This window comes from Syngnathus leptorhynchus, chromosome 2 (genome assembly GCF_054491065.1).
Source record: "Syngnathus leptorhynchus isolate UIUO chromosome 2, UIUO_Slep, whole genome shotgun sequence".
NCBI lineage: Eukaryota > Metazoa > Chordata > Actinopteri > Syngnathiformes > Syngnathidae > Syngnathus > Syngnathus leptorhynchus.
In genome coordinates this window covers 23,301,663-23,312,757 of record NC_141196.1, presented here as the reverse complement: position 1 = coordinate 23,312,757, position 11,095 = coordinate 23,301,663, and the positions used below count along the sequence as shown (strand labels likewise).

The window sequence follows — 11,095 nt, the reverse complement described above, 5'->3', positions numbered from 1 at the left end:
TGGAGCCATTGTTGGCCTTATTTGCACGTGATAACAAACAACAACAAAACCGCGCAACACACAACCACCCAAACACACTCATCTGCAAGCTGCCGGCCCAGTTATCCCACAGAAACACCATATGTGACACACACAACTTTAACCATCCAATCAGCCTCCAATTATATCATCGTTGTCCTTGAAAATCTATTTGAAGACCAGTTGGGAATATTAAAACTTAAAGTATTCTTGTTTTTTTTCCATTTATTTATTCATGTATTTATTAGGGCGGCTCGGTGGCACACTGGTTAGCACGTCCGCCTCACAGTTAGGAGGGTGCCGGTTCAATTCCACCTTCGACCCTCCCTGTATGGAGTTTGCATGTTCTCCCCGTGCCCGCGTGGGTTTTCTCTGGGCACTCCGGTTTCCTCCCACATCTCAAAAACATGCTTGGTAGGCCGATTGAGCACTCCAAATTGCCCCTAGGTGTGAGTCCGAGTGCGGATGGTTGTTGGTCTCTGTGTGCCTTGCGATCGGCTGGCAACCGGTTCGGGGTGTCCCGCGGCTACTGCCCGATGACTGCTGGGATAGGCTCCAGCACGCCCACGACCCCCTTAGGGACAAGCAGTATAGAAGATGGAATCCAAAAATCCACACCGTCCTGTCATTTGTTTATTTAATTTGCAGTTTAAAAAAGGAGGACAGAAAGGTTGGTTATCCACATTATTATTATATTTAACTGTGCATGTGCAGTCCTTCTAGTTTTGCCGTCTGCGTTTTGCAAATAGTCAATAGTCTATTGTTGCATAATTCTGAATCTTGATAGCTTGTTGCAAAAATCCATTACTTTGCATATCTTGTTGATAAATGAATCAATTAGAATAAAAAAAGTGAATTGATTCGAGAAGTCAGCTATGTGTAAACTTTGCGCTGATGTGTAAAACTAGTGTGTTGCTGTCACTGTGTGTGTGTGTGTGTGTGCGTGGGGGGGGGGGGGGGGCCTAACGCGAGTGGAGACTGTGCCAGGAGACAGACAGTATTATCGTTTGTTTTATCTGTAGCGTTTAGCGCAGCCACGGGCTAAATGGGTTCCCCTGGACGGTGTTTATAGTTTTAAAGACTATTTGTGCGCCTCCGCAGCTGATAAATGGACATGGAATCCTTCCGAGGCGGACTGAGAGTCAACACTGTCCTAATAATTGGTCCAATAAAGTAAACCCGAGATGTTGTCCACATTTTCGCTCGTCAAAAATCCCAAACGTCGCAGCATGCATCCGTTTGAAACGTGCACAAAACGAAACCTTGAGTTGTTAGGTAGCTGCCTTGTAAACTGTTGGAGCAAGTGTAAATTGAACGTCTGGCATATGTTTTATGACCCTACTGCTCCGTCCCCTTTGACATCCTGATGAGATGCCCGAGCCACCTCATCTGACTCCTCTCAACGTGGAAGAGCAGCGGCTCTACACCAAGTCTCTCCCGGATGACCGAGCTTCTCGCGCCTATCTCTAAGGGAGAGCCCGGACACCCTGCGGAGCAAACTCATTTCGGCCGCTTGTATCCTGGATCTCGTTCTTTGGGCCACGACCCATATTTCGTGACCATAGGTGAGGGTAAGAGCATTGATCGACCGGTAAATCGAGAGCTTTGCCTTTTGGCTCAGCTCTCTCTTTACCACGACGGACCGGTACAGAGTCCGCATTACTGCCGACGCTGCACCCATCTGCCTGTCAATCTCGCGCTCCCTCCTGCCCTCACTCGTGAACAAGATCCCAAGATACTTGAACTCCTCCACTTGGGGCAGGATCTGATCCCCGATCCGGAGAGGGCGTTCCACCCATTTCCGACCAAGGACCATGGACTCGGATTTGGAGGTGCTGACCCTCATCCCGACCGCTTCACACTCGGCTGCAAACCTCTCCAGTGAGAGCTGGAGATCACGGCCTGAAGAAGCCAACAGCACCACGTTATCTGCAAAAAGCAGATATGATGCTGAGGTCCCCAAACCGGACCCCTTCAACGCCTCGGCTGCGCCTAGAAATTCTGTCCATAAAAATTATTAACAGAATCGGTGACAAAGGACAGCTTTGGCGGAGTCCAACCCTCACTGGGAACGAATCCGACTTACTGCCGGATATGTGGACTCTGGCATCGGTGATACAGGGACCGAACCGCCCTTATCAGATGGCTCGGCACCCCGTATTCCAGAAGCACCCTCCACAGAACCTCCTGAGGGACACGGTCGAACGCCTTCTCCAAGTCCACAAAACACATGTGGACTGGTTGGGCGAACTCCCATGCACCCTCGAGGATCCTGCCGAGGGTGTAGAGCTGGTCCACTGTTCCACGGCCAGGACAAAAGCCACACTGCTCCTCCTGAATCCAAGGCTCGACCTCCCGACGGATCCCCCTCTCCAGCCCCCCTGAATAGACCTTGCCAGGGAGGCTGAGGAGTATGATTCCCCTGTAATTGGAACACACCCTCCGGTCCCCCTTATTAAAGAGGAGAACCTCCACCCCAGTCTGCCAATCCAGAGGCATCGTCCCCGATGTCCACGCAATGCTGTTGAGCAGGGGTCGGGAACCTTTTTGACTAAGAGAGCCATAAAAGCAAAAAATTTGGAAATTTATTTCAGTGAGAGCCATATAATATATTTTAAAAGTGAATTCAACTAAATGTCAGTATAAGCCTCTGAATTTATTCTCAAAGTCAAAGTCCGCTTTATTGTCAATTTTTTCACATGTTAAGGCACACAAAGAGATCGAAATTACGTTTCCCACCGTCCCACGGTGACTAGACACAGTACACAACACTCACAATCAAATAGCACAAAGAGTAAAAACGAACAGACAAGAGCAACGAATCTGTGAATGGTTTTCCGTTCCTCACTATTGCTAAAGAACCAGCAAAGCTAGCCGAATTAAAGTCACTTTGCCGGGTCCATACGCGGAGTTGCTGCTGGCTAGCTTGCACTCTGCTCAGAAGCTCTTGGCACGCTAGCTTTCTGCTGTCTCCCGCAGGGTATTTTGATGCAAAGGTAGCGTGGCGCGTGTCGAAGTGCCACTTTACATTCGACCGTTTCAACGATGTAATTTTTTCATTCATTCATTTTCTGAACCGCTTAGTCCCCACAGGGGTTGTGGGCGTGCTGGAGCCTATCCCAGCCGTCATCGGGCAGTAGGCGGGGGACACCCTGAACTGGTTGCCAACCAATCGCAGGGCACACAGAGACGCACAAATATTCGCACTCGCACTCACACCTAGGGACAATTTGGAGTGCTCAATCGGCCTATCAAGCATGTTTTTGGGATGTGGGAGGAAACCGGAGTGCCCGGAGAAAACCCACGCGGGCACGGGGAGAACATGCAAACTCCACACAGGGAGGGCCGGAGGTGGAATCGAACCCACACCCTCCTAACTGTGAGGCGGACGTGCTACCCACTGCCCCACCGAGCCGCCCATTTATTTATTTATTTATTTATTTATTTAATTATTTGTTTAATTATTTAATTATTTATTTATGTAATTATTTATTTATTTAAAGACAAAGATTTCATTTTGTTAACACTGCTGTATTAAAAAACTCCATAATAGCTGTTTGGGCATGTAAACCGTCAGCTTCCACAATTGCAGACTCAACACTATGTATCAGGCTGTTCCAGGGCAATAGCAATGTCAGAACATTCTCCAAAGAAATCATCCCCATGCATTTCACACATATTTGTAAAACACAACAAGACCATGGACTTAATTTATGCGAGACAGTAGTCTTTGTATTTTAACAAACATCTCCTGGCCTTCATTCTACCAAATGCATGTTTCTCAATGATTCTGGCTCTACTTGTCTAACCACTGGATAGTCAACCTGCCATTATACGTAAGTAAAAGGCTTTGGCAGCCAGCTTTTATGGCCAAGCAGATAATATCTTACTTGCTGCCTACATATGATTTCTGTCTTTTCAGGAACTAGCTAACCCTTCTCCACAAGATCCCATAACCCAGACAAGCAGAGTACCATGGTACCATGTAGGCTCTCTGCAGCACCAACAAAAACATTCAAAAATTGTCCATGTCTGTACACTGCAATCTGCTAAAATGATGATGGAGTGCCAGCCTTTGCGGTTGAAGTACTCTGTGTGATACTCCTCTGGGTGCAGAAAAATATGATTCACAAAAGCAAAGCAAAGAAATTGGCATTAGCTAGCAAATCCAGCCCAGCAAAATGATTCTTTGAACTCAGATTAGATCTTGTTTGATTTATGATTGTATTGGGCAAGGTTCTGTTTATTTGTGAATTTGAATTCATGAAGTGGATGGTATGACAGACAATGACTGCTTGGCACAGACCGTACAAAACGTCACAAAAGCCAACACCTGTGTTACCTGTGCATCAAAAAGAAGAGATAACATTTCCTGTAATAATAATAATGTGTGTAAAATTGAAAGCAGATTATAACACGACCATAAAAGATTTCATGTGAAGTCGCCACTTCAACACCCATCCTCCGTTCTCTGCACTGGCTCCCCATCAAATTCCGAACTTAATACAAGATCGCCCTCCTCACTCACCAGTGTATCCTCGGACATGCTCCCCCAAACCTCAAAGAACTCCTTGCCCCAAAACCTGCCACCCGAAGCCTCCGCTTATCCAACTCACACCTTCTCGACGTCCCGAAAACCAAGTTGTGCACCATGGGCGACCGGGCCTTCTGCCATGCAGCCCCCACACTGTGGAACTCCCTCCCCGACCACCTAAGAGCACCCCAATCCACTGATTCTTTCGAAACCGGATTTAAAACTCACCTCTTTACCCTAGCATTTCCGTAATCCTATTTTCCGCATCCTGGTTGTCGTCCAGTTGTTTTAAACTTGTCTTTGCTTTGTTTTCTTGTTTTTACTTGCTATGTAGCACTTTGAGATTCCTCCCAATGTAAAGTGCGTTACAAATATGATTTATTATTATTATTATTAATCTCTAAAATCCCCTAACAAATATGGGAGTTTATATTTTGGTGCAATGCTCCTGCATATTATTCATTACTCTGCAAAGTACTGCAAGCAGTCGGCTACACTGAACATTTGTTTTGTGTTTCTGCCTTTGTTTTATTATTTTTCTTTATGCTGTAATATTCGGGGAGGGGGGGGGGTCAATCGGTGGACTGGGATCGGAAGGCTGACACAAGTAGTATTTTTTTTACTTTTCATGAGGTAATGACCCTGGATCCCCCTATCGAAATTGGATGCTCTCCCATCCCTGTTCTCAAAATGAAACCAGGGCTTGTTTACATATCCTATTTAGAAAAAGCAACATTTTTGCTGTTGCATACCCAAATGATCCAAGTGCCCACCCAAAGATCACACACTATTTACACGGCTACACTGAACATTTGTTTTGTGTTTCAGCCTTTGTTTTATTATTTTTCTTTATGCTGTAATATTCGGGGAGGGGGGGGGTCAATCGGTGGACTGGGATCGGAAGGCTGACACAAGTAGTATTTTTTTTATTTTTCATGAGGTAATGACCCTGGATCCCCCTATCGAAATTGGATGCGTAATAAGATGGCATTAACCTTTCTGCAGGCGCCTTGTCATAGACCTGGAGTATGTATTCCAGGGATTGGGGGTGGAAATCCCAATAACGCAGCAACCGAGCCTGCGTCCTGAATTTCCACTAAGCAGACTGCCAGCGTCCCCCCCAAGGCCCAGGTCATCCTGGTGCTCGTGAATCACGACTGCTCTTCCAAGCACAGACAGTAATATTGTTCAAACTAAACCTAAAGTTCAAAACTTGTATTCACAGCTATCCTGTTGCAGCAAAGGTCGTCCCTAAGTCACTGATGCCCAACCGCAGACTGTATCATTTGTTACACTGCAATGCTGTAACTTGAAGCATCCACTGATCTGGAGTCATGTTGTGAGATTAAATGCACTGTGACAGCTATGTCAAGTGCCATCCGTCTGTGCATCATTTGTTTTATGTGTGATGCAGCCAGCAGCATCTTATTCATGTACCCTTTTCACACACTTGCCCAGGTCATGGTCACAGTCTGGCAAGACTTCACACAGGACTCTGCTGAGTTGAAGGTGTTGTTTGAGCACCCTTGGGGAAGGATAATTTTCACCCTGCATCTGTTTTAGTTTTGTCTACATCCTCCTGCAGCTGACGTTTGAGGTTGATAGTAGGATACCATACTGTACGACTGTTGACATATGCAGACAGGATATGCGACAGGGATTTATAACTAAATGTCATACAAGAAATTATTTGAGGAAAAATGTGTTTTTACAGGAGACATAATTTGCTTTTTTTTTTTTACCACAATTGTTTCAACAATTTATACTGCTCACATTCTCAACAACTGCCATAAAACTAGTCATGAGTAATCTGTTGGCGGGTAAAATCATAAAACATGTATTACAAGTACAATAGGCAATGTTTTCAGCACTGGCGGTTAGTCAAAGTGGGCTCTAGGATATGACCCCCTCCCTCTACATGGCAGTTGCCACATTATGTTTCTTCAGGACAAAAAATAAAAGTTTTCATAAGAACACTGACATATGTTTGGAAATATATGTATATCTTATTTTAGATGAACAGGAAAAATAGTGCTGATTAAATCAGCCGATTAGAGCTCTTTTCAAAATGATCAGCATTTGACCGACGAGTAGTTGCTCATAAAAGGTCTTACATATGGAATGGCGTCTGAGTGGCACAGAATGGTGTCAGTGCAAAGTTTATCCACAAAGTAAAGCCGTGACTTCATTGGACCCTCAAGTCTATCGGCAAAAAACATCTTCCAGGCAAATTCCCTTCACATTTGAGAGCAGGTGTTTTTTTTTAAACATTTTTTACCACTCCACATTTAAAGACAATTCCACTCTGCCCTCACCCAGCTGGAGAACAGGGACTCGTATGTGAGATTGCTGTTTGTGGACTTCAGTTCTGCATTCAACACCATTGTTCCACAGCGTCTCATTTGCAAACTGGACAAGCTGGGCCTCAGTACCTCCCTTTGCAACTGGCTACTGGACCTCCTCTGTCAGAGGCCTCAAGTAGTACGTGTGGGCGACAATGTCTCCGGCAGCATCACGCTGAGCACGGGGGCCCCTCAAGGCTGCGTGCTCAGTCCGGTGCTCTTCACCCTGCTGACGCATGACTGCACTGCGACCTACGGCAGCAACCGCGTGCTGAAATATGCCAACGACACGACTGTGGCGGGTCTGATCATCGGTGGCGACAAAACTCAATACAGATCGAAGGTCGACCTTTTGGCCGCGTGATGCAGGGACAACAACCTTCTGCTGAACGTCAACAAGACCAAGGAGATTGTCATTGACTTCCGGAAAGGGTCACACCCACCACCTGCCGCTGACCGTCGACGGTGATGTGGTGGAGAGAGTGAGCAGCACCAGATTCCTGGGAGTGCACATCAGTGAGGACCTCTTCTGGACCACCAACGCTGTGTCGCTGGCGAAGAAAGCTCAGCGCAGCCTGTACTTTCTGCGGAAACTCAGGCGAGCAAGTGCTCCTCCTGCCATCATGGCCACATTCTACCGTGGCACCATTGAGAGCGTCCTCTCCAGTTGTATCCCTGTGTGGTGTGGTGGTTGCGCTGAATACAACATGAAGGCTCTGCAGCGCATAGTGAACACTGCTAGTAAGATCACTGGAGCTCCGCTCCCCTCCCTGAAGGACATTTACACCTCCCGTCTCACCCGCAAGGCGACCGCGATTGTGTGTGGAGTCACCCCGCTCGCTCTTTATTTGAACTTCTGCCCTCTGGGAGGAGGTACAGATGCCTGCGCTCCCGCACCACCAGACTCAAAAACAGCTTCATACTCCAAGCTGTCGGGATCCTGAATTCCCTCCCCCCTCCACCCTCGGCTGCATAACGTCCTGTTCTTTTGCGCTATGGTCTGTCTGCTATTAGCACGCTTGCTCCATTTTGCAGCTCTTATTTGTCTATTTATTTATTTATTGTTTATTTATTTGGGTTATTTGCTTATTACTTATTCGTTGCTCTTGTCTGTTCGTTTTTACTCTTTGTGCTATTTGATCGTAAGTGTTGTGTGCTGTGTCTAGTCACCGTGGGACGGTGGGAAATGTAATTTCAATCTCTTTGTGTGTTTTAACGTGAAGAAATTGACAATAAAGCGGACTTAGACTTTGAAGATAATTTAGTGACGCATCAGTTGGCATTGCTGGTCTCTGTAAGTTTTGAATGTGACAATTTATTCACATGTTCTTCTGCATGCATTCCATATGTTTTCACACGCGTACAGAGCCCCTTAAGTAACATGGAATGCATTTTTTTTTTGTTTTTTTGCAATGAATCGTAAAACTGCGAGGGAAATCAAATGGATAAACTGAAAACCTTTTTGAGTTGTGCTAACTTTTTCGGGTGTATAATGTGCATATCGAGTAGGAACTGTAAGATCTTGTTTCCATTCAGACCCCTTTCTGCTCATTTTCCTATCTAGTGTTGCGCGGGATGTCCGATGTTGAGCCAGGAAAACAGAGATGTGGAGTATAGAGTTTGTTCTTTATTGGCAAGATCTTGGGTTGTTTAATGGCAGCCAGTACATAAGGCACGGCAGCAGATGAAACAACAGCTTCTGTCTCCGGGTCAGCTTGTTTTATACTGTCCGGAAAGGCGGGAACTTGTCACATGACCATTTTGTACCTGAGTGTGGGGGAGGTGTTACCCCCCTGTGCGTGTTCATCCAGTTGTGTGTGTTGTATACGTGTTCTTTGAGCAGTTATGTTTACATAAAATAATAAAAGAATTGTACATATACGAGCATAACATTGTACAGAGATTTTCTCCCCTAATAGAACATGTACACATTGCTGTTGCTCTCTCTTCACTAGCAAGATAGCTTTCAGGACTGCATTTTCGTTTTGTTTCGTGGCTTATTTACGTAGCGGCGTCTGTGAATGTTTGATGTTTTATTTTGTAGGAAAAGGTGTGGATCGATGGATACACCGATACATCTGAGCAATGTGAGCAAGACACCGATAGATCTGAGCAATGTGAGCGAGGAGGACATATGTAGCATGTACAAGAAGAAACGCACACACTATTGTTGGAACGACAAGAAACTTGTGTGCCGCAATTGTAAAGATGAACAAATCCACGCTGACCACGAAGTCGATACCATCAAAACAGTTAAAAAGCATAACAAAAACAAATTACGTGCTCACCTGCAGGATGCAAAGACAAAAAACTTGAAGATTATGAAAAGATTCAAAAGGACTTCAACGACCAAGAAAACTATATCAAGATCCAGAGGGAGCAGGTGGAAACCAAGATTAAGAAAGATTTTAAGGAGCTTCGTGACTTCCTAAAGGATAAGTAGGAAGCCAGGTTGTCTGCTGTGAAGGGGGAAGAGAAAATGAAGAATCGGAAGATAAGGAATAAGTTGAAGGCTCTTCAAAAAGACATTGTCACGCTCTCAGCCGAGATCAAGTCCACAGAGAAGCAATTAAAACATCCCTCAATTTTCCTGAAGAATTCCAAGTGTCAAAAAAACAATAAACAGAAACTGCCAGACGAACACATGCAGCTCAAAGGAGCCATGCTGGACAAAGCCAAACACGTGGGTAACCTCAAGTTCAGCGTGTGGGAACTAATGAATGAGATGGTCTCCTACAGTCCCGTCGTTCTGGACCCAAAACGGCCCGTGAAGACCTCGATCTGTCTGAAGATCTAACCAGTGTGAGTTTTGGAATAAAGCAGGACCTTCCAAACAATCCTGAGAGATTCAACCAGTGCAATGTACTGGGTACACCTTTTCTCCCGGGGAAGCACATGTGGGACGTTGAGGTGAAAGACAACACTGACTGGGAAGTGGGAGTGGCGTGGGGGGGACCCATCTTTGCCAGATGACATGATAATCCAAAGCATTGCATTCGTAATGGTGAATACAAAAAGTTTGAGGAAGAATATGGATCCTGGAATCCGCCAGTGAGACTACAGAAGATCCGAATTCACGTGGAGGCCAAAAAAAAATCTATTTCATTTTCATTCTTTGAATGTTCTGCACAAATAGAATTGTGCAGAACAACTTGTCCACCTATTGGTGGGAACATGAGCATGTTTCCTTTCTTCAGGACAAGGGATGAAAAGCCACTGAAAATAATTCCTTTTGTGTGTCGTGTTATGATGCAAAGTCAGTAGCCAGTTTCACATGTGAACTGCTCGCATACGCTACAAAGGAGAGTGCGATGCCTTGTTGTATCTGGTGCTTGATTTGTGTCTTGATTATTTCAGCGAGAGGACAAAAAAAATCAACATCCAACCAGAAGTGCAAAATGCAGTAAAGTGCAGAGTAAAAAGTAATACTGAGCAGTAGGTACAGTGCAATCAGGTAAATATGAATGCAAGTAAAGAAGCAATCATTGCCTCCAAGATATTTTCGTCACGTTTTAGAACCGGGCGAGAGGACAAAAAAATTAATCGATGCATAATTGCATCAAAAGACTGTGGAAGCAAAAGCAAACGTGCTTAAGAAGTACCGCAGACTTTTTTTTTTTTTTTTAAATGTGGGACATGATACATCCGCCCCAAGCGTGTATGTTTACGTGGCTATCATTAACATTGCAGATTCTAATTTTTTTTTCGTGTTTGCAAGCAAAATGATTAGATTAGATTAAAATTTATTGTCATTGTACATCACAAGTACAGTACAGCGAAAAGAACTTTGACATCCAACCAGAAGTGCAAAAAGCAGTCAAGTGCAGAGTAAAAAGTAATACTGAGCAGTAGGTACAGTGCAATCAGGTAAATATGAATGCAAGTAAAAAAGCAATCATTGCCTCCAAGATACTTTCGTCACGTTTTAGAACCGGGCTACTTAGAACCACAAAGGAGGAGGTACCAAAAAGATAAAAAATAAATAAATCAGGTAGAGTACAACCGGGTAGATTTGTCCATGGAACCATGTGTTTCTGTTAGAACAGGCATGTTTCATACGGCCCGCAGCTTCGGTCTTATAATGTATTATTTATATCCCGCCTGCACTGTCAAACTGAATTTTAAAAAAATCATGAAACTTGAAACTGTAAATCCTCCTATTACCAAAAGGTGGCAGCACCATCTCTCTCCAGCTCTGCTC

General features: G+C 44.9%; 1 pseudogene; it reads left to right on the top strand.

Moving 5' to 3' along the window:
• The first annotated feature begins 8,954 nt into the window (after nt 1–8,954).
• On the top strand, nt 8,955–9,867 carry LOC147061303 (E3 ubiquitin-protein ligase TRIM35-like; annotated as a pseudogene).
• Nucleotides 9,868–11,095: the final 1,228 nt, after the last annotated feature.